This window comes from Thunnus thynnus, chromosome 4 (genome assembly GCF_963924715.1).
Source record: "Thunnus thynnus chromosome 4, fThuThy2.1, whole genome shotgun sequence".
Taxonomy (NCBI): Eukaryota; Metazoa; Chordata; class Actinopteri; order Scombriformes; family Scombridae; genus Thunnus; species Thunnus thynnus.
The window spans coordinates 6,998,101-7,009,322 of NC_089520.1; the positions used below are offsets into that span (position 1 = coordinate 6,998,101).

Sequence of the window (11,222 nt, forward strand, 5' to 3'; positions counted from 1 at the left end):
ACATGCTCCTTGCCAGATTGTCTAGTGTGTTTGCCTAGCTTTCCAGCATTTCTATATCTACCTGTTTGCTCGCCTGTTACCTGAGATCCTGCCTGTTTCCTGGTCTTGAGATTTGCCTAGTCCCTCGGAGTTGTCTGCCCGGTTTGTGACCCCTGCTTTTGGACTGATTAAAGAATATTGGACTCTTCTCCTGTTTCTGAGGTTGTGCTTTTGGGTTCTGAGGTTCTGAGTCATTACAGGGACCTTTATTGAAAGTCATACTCCTCGTGTCCTGTCTGTCTTCACTGTGTAACTACTGTATCTAAAAAAGGCAATAAAAAAACCCCCAATGAAACAGGATAGATTTTAGGTAGTGTACCAAAATTCACATGTTCCTAGTTAATTCCCATCTCCTCTCCGTTTTGACTGAAGCAACAGAGGAAACCTGCAGCAGTACACCACCCACCAACATAGCCCCTTGACTTGTTTTAACACAGGAAAAAAAGTGCCAGAGCTTTGGCCAAAAGCATTTTTTCAGCATTTTGGAAACTGTGTGAGTGACCCAAAAACTTATGTATTCTCTGCCCCATGTATTTACATCATAGCTCTACAATTCACCATCATCACACAATATAACATGCTTCAAACTTTGACGTTGAACATCCTGAGACAGTTTGTAAGCATGCTTTTATCAGACCCATCTCTCACAGTGTTCATGTTCATGTTCTGCATACATTTATTCAGATTCTTCCTTTAATTTGTCACCCGTCTGCAAGTTTCCATGTAAACTTGCGGTTCTTTCCAGGACAGCAACTATCTAGGACTGACTGTGAGTTTAATATGAGTGAAAGTTGTAAGTGTGAATGACAGTAGTGATGTTCAGTGCATCGAGCTTTTACCAATTGCAATTATTACATTTATTTACACCTTAACATTTTAAAAACACAAAGAAATCTCTACAATTGAATTTTCATAATTGTAAGGAATTAAAATACACAGTTTTTCATCGTGTAATGTTGCCTTATCACTTTATTTTATTTGCAGACATCATTTTGCAGAGCCTGAAAGTAGATGTCTCGTACCAAAACGTAAGGGGTGGGAATCCTGTTAGCGTGTGTCTAACAGGTAAATCCTGTTTCCCATATTCTTACTGTCTGTCATACTGCACTTTCTAAAGGTGGAAGATCATAAACATCATATTCTACAAGTATTCCACAGTTTTTTTCTGTTGACATGTTCTCGCTCTCTGGAGGATTTTGTTGAAGGACCCTCAGAGGATCCACTCGTAACCTGAAGGAGCTCGCATCAAAAAGAAAAACTGACTGGCAACATGCAGCTTTGATCACATGGTTCCTGCTCTCCCCGAAGACGCCAGCTGCTACCTGCATGTGTATGCTTTGCGTTTCATGTGTGTATTAACATGCATGATGTTGGTATAAAGTGAGTGTGTGTCTTTAGCCACACACACACACACACTGCTTGGGGGGGGGGACACTATCTGTTGCTGCCCGCAGAGTTTAATTGAAAACAGATCCAATTTTATAGTGATTTTAAGACATTAATTCACATTTAAACCCATCAATGTTTGCATGAAATGGGTTCCAAAACTAAAATATCAGCATTCAAGCTGCAGAGAGGACTGGAAACTTTAAAACATTTAACACAGTGGCTCTTCTTCCTCACAGCGATCACGCTGACACAGAGAGAATACTGAGTAAAGGTGGACAGACCAAATGCCTTGAAAGGACGTAAACCTTAGCTGAACCACGGTGAGCTCGACCAGCTTTCCCCATGTCGCTCCGTTTGTCGCTGCAGCCTCGCTCCCGCAGGGCTGCTGCGGTGCTGTCCTCGGGTTGCCAATCGTGCACCGAGTTTCAATTAATTTAGCTTCACATTCGTCCTTGAGTATTCATTGTCCATCATGTTCTCAACAAAAAATCGCTCTTTGCATTCATCTGTAGTACACCGCTCTCATACCTCCTGCCAGAAAAAAAAGGTAAATGACCATGACAGTAGAAACATTCTTTATTTTGTTATAGACCTGTTTCGTTATTTGTTAAATGTCATTTATTGAGCTTGGGGAAAATAGATTAAAAAAAACTAATCCATTGAGGATGGGCTCCTATGGTATGTGCATCAAAGTCCTTGTTTTACTTCTCTGGCTGACTCTTTAACTCCCAACACAAACAAACCACACCGAAATAATTGACTGACGTAGTACAGACAGCAATTTCAGGGTGTTTATGACGCTCAGAAAATGTTATTAATTGTTTTATGGGAAGAGGAAAAACCCTTTTTGTCAGCCATTGGGCATCTCATGATTTGTAATTCTGACAGTGATCACAACACCAAAATCACCTCACAGCCCAGTATTGATGTTGGGGGTTTGACATATCCAGCCACAGAGGAACATCTGAAAACACCACTCAGGGCTGAACACTAGACACTATCTATGATTAAGTACTTGCTCATCAGTGAAACTAAATATTGTGTTAGTGCATAAATTATACAGCAATTTACATTTACATTGCACAGTATTTCTAATGTATTTTGTAAATCTGGGCAGACGCTGCAGATTCATTTAACTCGTATGTTGCATAAATTAAGCAAAATCAGATATGGAATCAATCTGGCTTAATGCATAGAGCGTCTGTCCAGTTTTCAGACTACCATAGTATAAAAGGCATGATCAACACTTTTATCATTATGTGTTATTTGCAAGGTTAAAATTAATGTGTAGAAAAGTAGGACAGGATATAAGATTTGCATAGTTTCAGGGTGTTTTTTTTTTGATTGAAGAATTCATAACTTCAGTCCCACTTCTGAAACTAAGCACACGCCCTTGTGTGGAAAGAAGCGAAGCGGTGGAAGACAGAGAATGTGACACAGAGTGAGTTAAAGTGCAGAGCAGCAGAAGTGAAAATGGCTCAGAATGAATAAATGTTGAAGTTCAGCCCTGTCCCTGAGCAAGGCACTGACAGGTTACACTTTATCATGCCCTGCGGTGTGTATGTGTGTGTGTGTCCCTAACACTGGTGTCCCTAACACTTGGGTAAGTGTGTACTTTGATCTTCGCATGTGTGTGTACTTTCATGTCCCTGTGTGTCCTTGTATTTGTGTGTGTGTGTGTGTGTGTGTGTGTGCGCCCCTGGGCTTTAATAAGTCTCTGTGTGATAAGTGCAGCTCTCCGCAACCCGGAGGAACAGGTTCCACTGTTGAACTCTCAGTCCAACAACCTTTTGGTGTCTGACTGAAATGAAATGCCAGATGCAGCCCGACACTCCGCTCAGACCTCCAGCCTACAGATACAGCCCTGTAACCGCCTCACCGGGCTACACCGCAGCTCTTTAATCTCTTAAGATTGTCAAATGTCAGATCAGACGATTGCCTCCTAATGCATTTGTGTGACCAGAGACACAACATGGTCGGCCCTGAGGACTGCAGAGAAGGGGAGGAAGGACAGGACAGGACAGGACAGGACAGGAGGGAGCTGTGTGGTGTTTTTCACAATCTGGGTGTTATTTGATGAGCTATTTGATTATTTAAATAGCTACAAATGTTACATACGTCATTTATAAATTGCATCTTTTTTGTTTTGGCTGTTGGTTATAAAATTTTACTCACAAAGTTAAATACTAACTTAAATCTGGAGACAGAACCAGATCTATGCACACACACTCTAGACACATGCCCAGGGTCAACTGCCTTAAATAAGGTTTATATATAAAATATTTAAAAAATATAGAAATCCGATCCCAAACTTCTTTCAGTGTTTATACATGTATTCACTCAGTTCAGTGGTGGTCATGCTCGTATGTTAGTAGCAGGCTAGCAGCTTTTTGGTATCTGTATGCTTTCGGGTGCAGAAAGAAAGAAAACAACACGCAGGGCTTTACATAAGTTTGTCTCGGACAAGTCCCTCCACATCCGAAGACTCGGCAGCACAGGCAGGTGATTTTAGCCCCAATGTTACATTAGCGAGAAGCAGCAGGTCACAACAGATACTGACGATGATTCCTCTACGACGACACAAAACACCACCGCGAGCAACGAGGACGGACAACTTCAGCATCAACATCACAGGACAAGACTATGGAAGACGGTAAAACTTTACTGCATGCGTCCATTTGTGAAGACGACTCATAAATAACAGTTTGTGTTACATCAAGTTTGCAGATAACCAAGTCAGTGACGGAGACTGTTCCATATGAGAATATGAAAAGGTCTGACAGTGGAGAAGAAGTGGATTATTCTGCAGAAGATTCTATGAATGTATTGATAGGTTTTGTCTTTTGCCGTGAAACCAGATGAAAATCCATTTGAGATGCTGTGAATTATTTTTACATTACAAGAATTTTCACCCCAAGTTTCAAGCGACAGAGATAGATTTTCAGTTGCATATGCCTGTAAGCAGGAATTATAATTTACATGTTGAATTGTTGTTATGTTTAGGGGTCAGCTGGATGCTTGGATAAACCTTTTTCTTTGGGTATATTAGGCAAATGTACATCTCCTCTCTCTTCACGACTTACACTTTAATTCCCCTTTTGCCCGATTCCTCCTTTTCTCTTTCCTTTATGACTTTTTTTAACAAGCAGCAGTCTCCCTCTCTTTGTCTTTCTGCTCTCTCTGATAAGCGCTCGCGTCTGTCTCACTTTCTCTCTCTGCTCTTTTATTAGCAGCAGTGTCTTTGATCTGAGTGAAGGGGGCTTTAACTCTACTGTCTCATGAATCGCTTTGAGCCTCTGACCACACAGACACAAAGAACATAACTCCCATCGCACAGCTCTTACCGTGTTCGTTGTGTGTAAACAGCGGTGAGGGATTTGTTCAGGGGAGGGACGGTGCAGCTTTAATGCTGCTTTAAGTTGTAAACATGAGCGTGAACTGACCGTCGGTCCGGTTCAAAACATTATCAGTGTGGCTTGTAAGTAAGTGAACTACAGGGTCATTTGCAAGCGGCAACCACGGCTCGAGTCTGAAGCCAATGTGGAAATATCTTAAAGTACAATTCCACCGCCGGCCACTAAATGCTCCAACGACTCCCATTCAAAAAGCATCAACTTCTCTGGTCATTTAGGAAGTTATTGCTCCGTTAACAAGAATGGATGACTTATAGTAGCTGTGATGTCTGTCGTGTGGGTGTTGATTGACAACTGTGGTTGACAGTCCGCTCACCCACTACTCTCCCTTGATCTGGGACTCACACTGAGTCAGACTATTGTTATAATATTTTGGTAATTTTAATGTTACTTGATTATGACACATGTCCTGTTAGCACAGTTAGCGTTGTTGGGCTAACAACATTAGCCTAAGTGTGGACCGCTCAGTGCCTCCAGTAAGCTAGCATGCACTTTGGTCCGAGGTAGCGACGCGTTCCCAGAGCGTGAAAGGCAACAAACTGCACTCCTTATCTGGAAGGTTCTGGCACCAAATGGAAAAAATGGCGCCGACCATAAGCAGCAACTCTGGGCTTTGAACTGACTCCAATACAAAACAATGAGTTACATCACACCTCGCTACATCCATCTTTATATATTAAGTAGAAAAAAACAAACAAAAAAACCAACATAAAAGGACTAAAGCAAAAACTTCCCTGAATGAACTGCATCAACTTGTGTGAAAAAAATACATTTATTACAAAAAACAGGCTTAAGATTCAACATTTTTTGCCTTTGTCCAAAGAAATGTCAAAAACACTGTTCTATTCATCAGTGATTGGCTGATTAGCAGCAGGTGTGGAGCACCACTTATCATATGCAAAAAACCCTGACCCACATGATTGCAATTCTCACTTCACATGAACTGTATTTCAAAGATTTACAACATTATGTAAAAGAATTCTATCCCATAGTTTTAGTCACGACATATACTGTGTTCTCAGTGTTATAGGTAATCTACAGTTTTATTTGTCCACCTATGCAAACTATGGATTGTGGTTTGGGTTTCTTTGTGTGTAGTTTAGGTATGGTTGCATTTGCTCATCAATTCAAAAAAGACAGATTCTTTTCACGGCAGACATTTGACTTGTTAAAGCAGGAAAAACACAGGTGGAGCCAAAGTTCAGGAACTTATTATGCTTGCTAGTAGCTTGTTATCCCTCTGTCTTGCTTTTAGCTTAGCAAGGAGGGTCACTAGTTGGAAGTTATCTTTTTGAAGGAAGTGATTACTACAAACTCAAATACTGAACTTCTTCTCAAACTCAACTCATTGCTGAGGTTACAAACAATAATTTGGAAAAAAACAACTGTGAAGATTGTTATTGAAACAGTGAGATAAATACCACAGAGATAAATAGATAAGTTTAATGCAGGACTATTCAGAGACAGCTTCCACTCTGTACAGTAATATTGTATGATAGATTCATTAAGAGCAACCTACAGGGCTAACACTCTATAAACATGACAAACCAGGTCTCTCTTTGAAGAAGTTACCCTCCTTTTTTCAGTTATCAGAGAGTTGGTAAAGGGTCTGAGTCCTGGAGGAGACGATGGATCTTCAGGGCAGCGAGAGTGGAGGTTGATCGGTGCTGCAGAGGTGCGCACGCTGAGATGTGAAAAAAAAAAAAATCAGGAGTTACAGAGAAGTATGACTTCAAGGGAGGAGGTCAAATGAGTTAAAGGAGCGAGCAGCTTTTTCGAGCCTCAGATGAAGAGAATGCTGAAAATCTACGTTTCACGCTTTGTACTCGACAGTAGGGCTCGACTCATGGGAGTAATTAGCACTGCAGCTTTCCTTTTGAAGTGAGCTCGAAGAAACAGCAGAGGAGAGAGCCGCCGCTGCTTGTGAGGGCTGCACGGTGATGGAGATATGAGGAGTGGGAAAAAAAAAGTGAAGTGCCGGAGGTGAGGGCTAGTTTCACGCAAGTAATTTGCCACAAACTAATGCATTAAAAAAAAAGAAATTATATAGATTTTACGCAGCAGGAGGTTTTCACAAAACAGATAAGTTACATCATGAAAGAAAAAAGATCATAAGATATCAGGAGGTAATTAGGATTGCTCATTGTGGAAGGGGTGATGTCTTCTAGGGGTCTTGGTTTGATCCATACTCTGGAGCCCAAAGATACTCCGAAGTCTGACAGTTTGTAAATGACTTGGATGATTAACTGACTGTCACCATAGTTACAGATTGGTTCTCTCTCTTACCGACCAGTCAACTTATTGTTTTCCTTTTAATTCTATAGACATCATAACTGGCTCATGCTGTAATACTGTGCTACCGTTAACTTCATGAATTTGTGTTTGTTTTTTAGTTTTGTCCACATACAACAATCCTAAGAAGAAGAAGAAGAAGGACAAAGATGGCGTCCTGTAATATCTTCATTAAAAGGAAAACTTAATCTTTAAGAGATGTATTTAGAGATGTACCTGGAGCTCACCCGCCCAATCAGCTCTGAGTAAAATTCCTTCCTCTCCTTTGCCAAATTTAATTTTTTGGGTTCCAACAGCTGCCAAGATACCAGCGAGCAGAAAACAGAACTCCAGCCTTCACAGCGTCCCTTTGGAAACCTGCAAGTGATGTCACAGATGCCACTTCCATTTTTTTTTTCTACAATCCATGGACACAACTTATTATTTTGGAATGAATTTCACGTTATCTGTTAGCTGAAAGCCTGCCCATTTCTATGTTCTGTGTCCCCAGGATACCTTCCCACACAAATAGTCACTCTGGCGAAGTGAAAGCCAATATCCTGGGCTAAATTGGACAGAGACTGGGGCAACGTCCAGGTCTGGAGGTGGTATCTGGTGAGGGAATAGAGGGGGGGGGTATGAGGCTAATTTGCATGTTATGTTCCCAAATACAATTTTGTTGGTCTCATCTGCTCATGTTTGTGGAAATAACGGGCAAAACAGATGACAATGGTGACTGGAATATGCCAGCTATATCTGGACCTGGAGTTTTTCTGTCCTCTCTAAAAAAGCAGTAACCAAAACCCCAAAAACCACTCTGGCTAAAATATATGTTTCCTCTTATCAACAAATCCCATGAAAAGACCAAAACAAACAATGAATAGAAGTACGTATCCAAAGCCTGATGTATCTTATTTCTCTGTGCCATGGAGCTCCGTTGTAAAATGATTAAAAACACATCTTTGAGCCGCACAGCTGCACTGGGTGATATGTTCCTTCATTACCAGAAATACACACACTGTAGTTTATTTTAACTCAATCCCACATATGTTACGGTACCAGAACATTCCCTAGTGTTTCCCCTTCCCAGTGTTCCCAGTGCTCCGCTGTCTGTCTCTCACTGTGTTTGTGTTTGTGTTCTGTTCGTGTGTGTGTGTTAGCGTGGGCGTGGTTCCCCTTCCTCGTTCTCCTGGCTCTCGGCTCCGCTCATCCTGCGCACCTGTCTGCAATCAGCTCATCACTTCTACCAGTCTGCCTCTCATCAGTTCACCAGCTTGCAGTATATCTACTCCGGCTCTTCAGCGGCTCTTTGCCAGATTGTTGTTTCAACCACAGTGGTAGCTGCAATTCAAGGCCAACTTATTTTATATTCCTAGTGATTCTCGCATGCTAACTTGTTTGTCTTGTGTCCCAGGATCATTACTCACCTGCCTGTCAACAACTTCCAAGATATCCTTGCCTGTAATGCTGCCCCTCATTCCTTCCTGCTCACTCCAGCCACACTCCTCCGTTTCCTTCATTCAACCCTGCTGTTGCCAGATCCTCCGTTCCCTGCCATCAGCCTCATATCCAGATCCCCCACCCCCACCCCCACCCCCACCCCCACAACAGCCCTCTCCGTGTCCTGTGTTCATAACAACATGTACTGTCCTGCTGCCAGAAATATTCACTAGATCACCATATGTGTATTAATCTGCTGCTGAAAATAGTCCCTACAAATGCAATACTTACTTGCTAGAAACTACAGTGTGAAGCTGTTTTAGAAATTACTGAGCCTTTTTAGAAAGTGAAACTTTATATTTATGATCCATTTCTAAAGGTTTACATCCTCAGTAGGAACCAGTGTGCTTGGGGCTGAGTGCTACAGACAGCTTAGGGAATTCAGAAACAATAAAGAGACAGATTAATGCATGTTGGTCCTATAAATTAAGATTGTAATACCAACTGGAACACAGCAAAGTTCACATTTAAATTTGATTTTATCAGTTGAATAAAAGTAGATTTAGCTTAACTAGTCCTTTTATGTAATTTGTCGTTGGTGTTATTTTGATCTTGTTTTGTGTAAACTGATATCAGGATGTTTCTTCGATCAGCTGCTTGTTGCTTCTCAGCGTGCAGACCAGATTTCCTTCGAGGGTTTGATCAGGTCACATTCAGACTCCAAATGCAAGCAAATGGAAATAAATTATAGCGACACTTTGAGGCTAATCATGGCCAAACTGATCCCCAGGCTGTGGATATGGCAGCGAGAGTGAGTGTATGTGTGTGTGTGTGTGTGTGTCCTTCTGGCATTTGTCAGGAGTCTAGTTGGCACGACCGGCACCCGACTAGCGACAGGTGTGTCTGTTTAGTGCTTACACACACACACACACACTAATTAAAACCCTGGCTCAATGTCTACTTGGTTTAATCTGCTCCCTGGAAGGTTGCCGTGGCAGCCAGAGGCTTCCAAAGTTGTTTGTGTGTGTGTGTGTGTGTGTAGTGATCACTGATGCATGCCGGTGTATATATACATATATGTGTGTTTCTGCTGTCCTCAGGATAACTTTTGTCACCAGTTCTGACAATGTTTACAATAACAAGGTTCATCGTTTTTCATTTTTATGACAGATTTGACAGATAAAACAGAAAGAAAATGATCACTTCACATCACTGATTTTCATCTGAATGTTTATTATTTATATCAATTAATAATTATGACATTAAAGACTGAACTGCCAGAGGAAAGCTGAGAGAGAAAACAAAAAGCCTGTTGATGATGCTGCAGATCAACCAGAGTTCCTCTAAGTCTTTACAAAACAAACACATAAAAGTTGAATTATTATAATCCAATTTTCTCCATAATTATTTTTTTTTAAAATGCAAACTAATAAATTCCCAATAAGTTCTGAAAAATAAAAGGGCCCCAAATATGTCACTATCAATTTCATTTCACTCAGGCAAATTATATGAACATTTGTCAATTTAACCACTGTTGAAGTAATAAGTATTAATAAAAAACTGACATGTTGATCCTTAATGAGAGAAAAGAGGAGATGGGGATGGGGTGGGGGGAGAGGAAAATGAAGGAAGAGGAAGAAGATTCAAGGATAGGGGTTGAAATGGAACAAAGGGGAGGAAGAAAAGATTGGAGAAACAGGAAAGAAAAGAGGATGAGGAAGAAATAAAAAGGAAGAGGAGATCAAAAGAGACAAGACGAGAGGAGAGAAACAGATGAGTCGAGCAGGAGGAAGGAGAAGAGAAGTTTTCAATTTTCCTCAGATGATAGTCTTCCCTGGAAAATTCTTAAGAGAGAGAGCGAAAGAGTAAGATTTATGAGTGAGAGGGGAGCTCCTGATAACACAAACACATAAGCCAATTTGCCACACTGATAGTAGAGAGGGAATTCAACAAAAGCCCCCCCTCCCACTTAAATTTGAAGGACGGAGACGTAAGGGAAGAAGATGAAACGAAGGAGGGGAGAAGAAATGAAAAGGTTTAAGAGGGGAGATGATGAAGAGGAGAGGAATCGCGGAGGACGGACTGTAGTACAAGCGACCGACTAAAGCAAATATTGAATCGCTGTGTGTGCTCTGAATCAACTTGACAACAGCCCCATATGTCAGGAAACGGGACGAATCCATTGCTTTGACTCTTTCAACATATCATGAACTTCTCCCACCTTTTAATCCGTTTTTATTGGCTAAAGTCAACACGCTGAGTTAGTCCAACATTACCTGTCACTTCAATCTACTCTAAACTATGTTGGGAGACACTGAAGGCTGCAAAAAACATCTTTATAGGAGCTGTCAGACACTGTGAAGTTAAACATTAAAATTTGAACATACATCATCATCACCTTTTAACCTTTTAACATCCACCCTTTTTTATAGAATTTTCTCCTATTTGACATACCCAGATAGAAAAGCTTCTAACAGAAGAATTGTAAGGCCATGATACATTTATCAGGCTTCATCTGACAAGTGACATCGTCTAGTTCCTGGAAATGTGTTTGTTTAGCATGTGGCTAAAACACAAACAAAACTACATCAGTTCAAATAAGGCTCAAAAAAGTGTTTTTGATCCTCGTCTATAATGAATCATATATGAATAACAATAATAAGGATATGC

The 11,222-nt window shown here is 41.0% G+C and overlaps 1 long non-coding RNA gene across 1 annotated transcript; it reads right to left on the reverse strand.

Moving 5' to 3' along the window:
• Positions 1-5,540: 5,540 nt before the first annotated feature.
• On the reverse strand, positions 5,541-8,120 carry LOC137182220 (uncharacterized). The gene is made up of 2 exons (XR_010928285.1): positions 7,350-8,120; positions 5,541-6,525 (listed from the first exon to the last, which is right to left on the reverse strand). It is a non-coding gene; the product is annotated as an uncharacterized lncRNA (long non-coding RNA).
• Between the last annotated feature and the right edge of the window lie 3,102 nt (positions 8,121-11,222).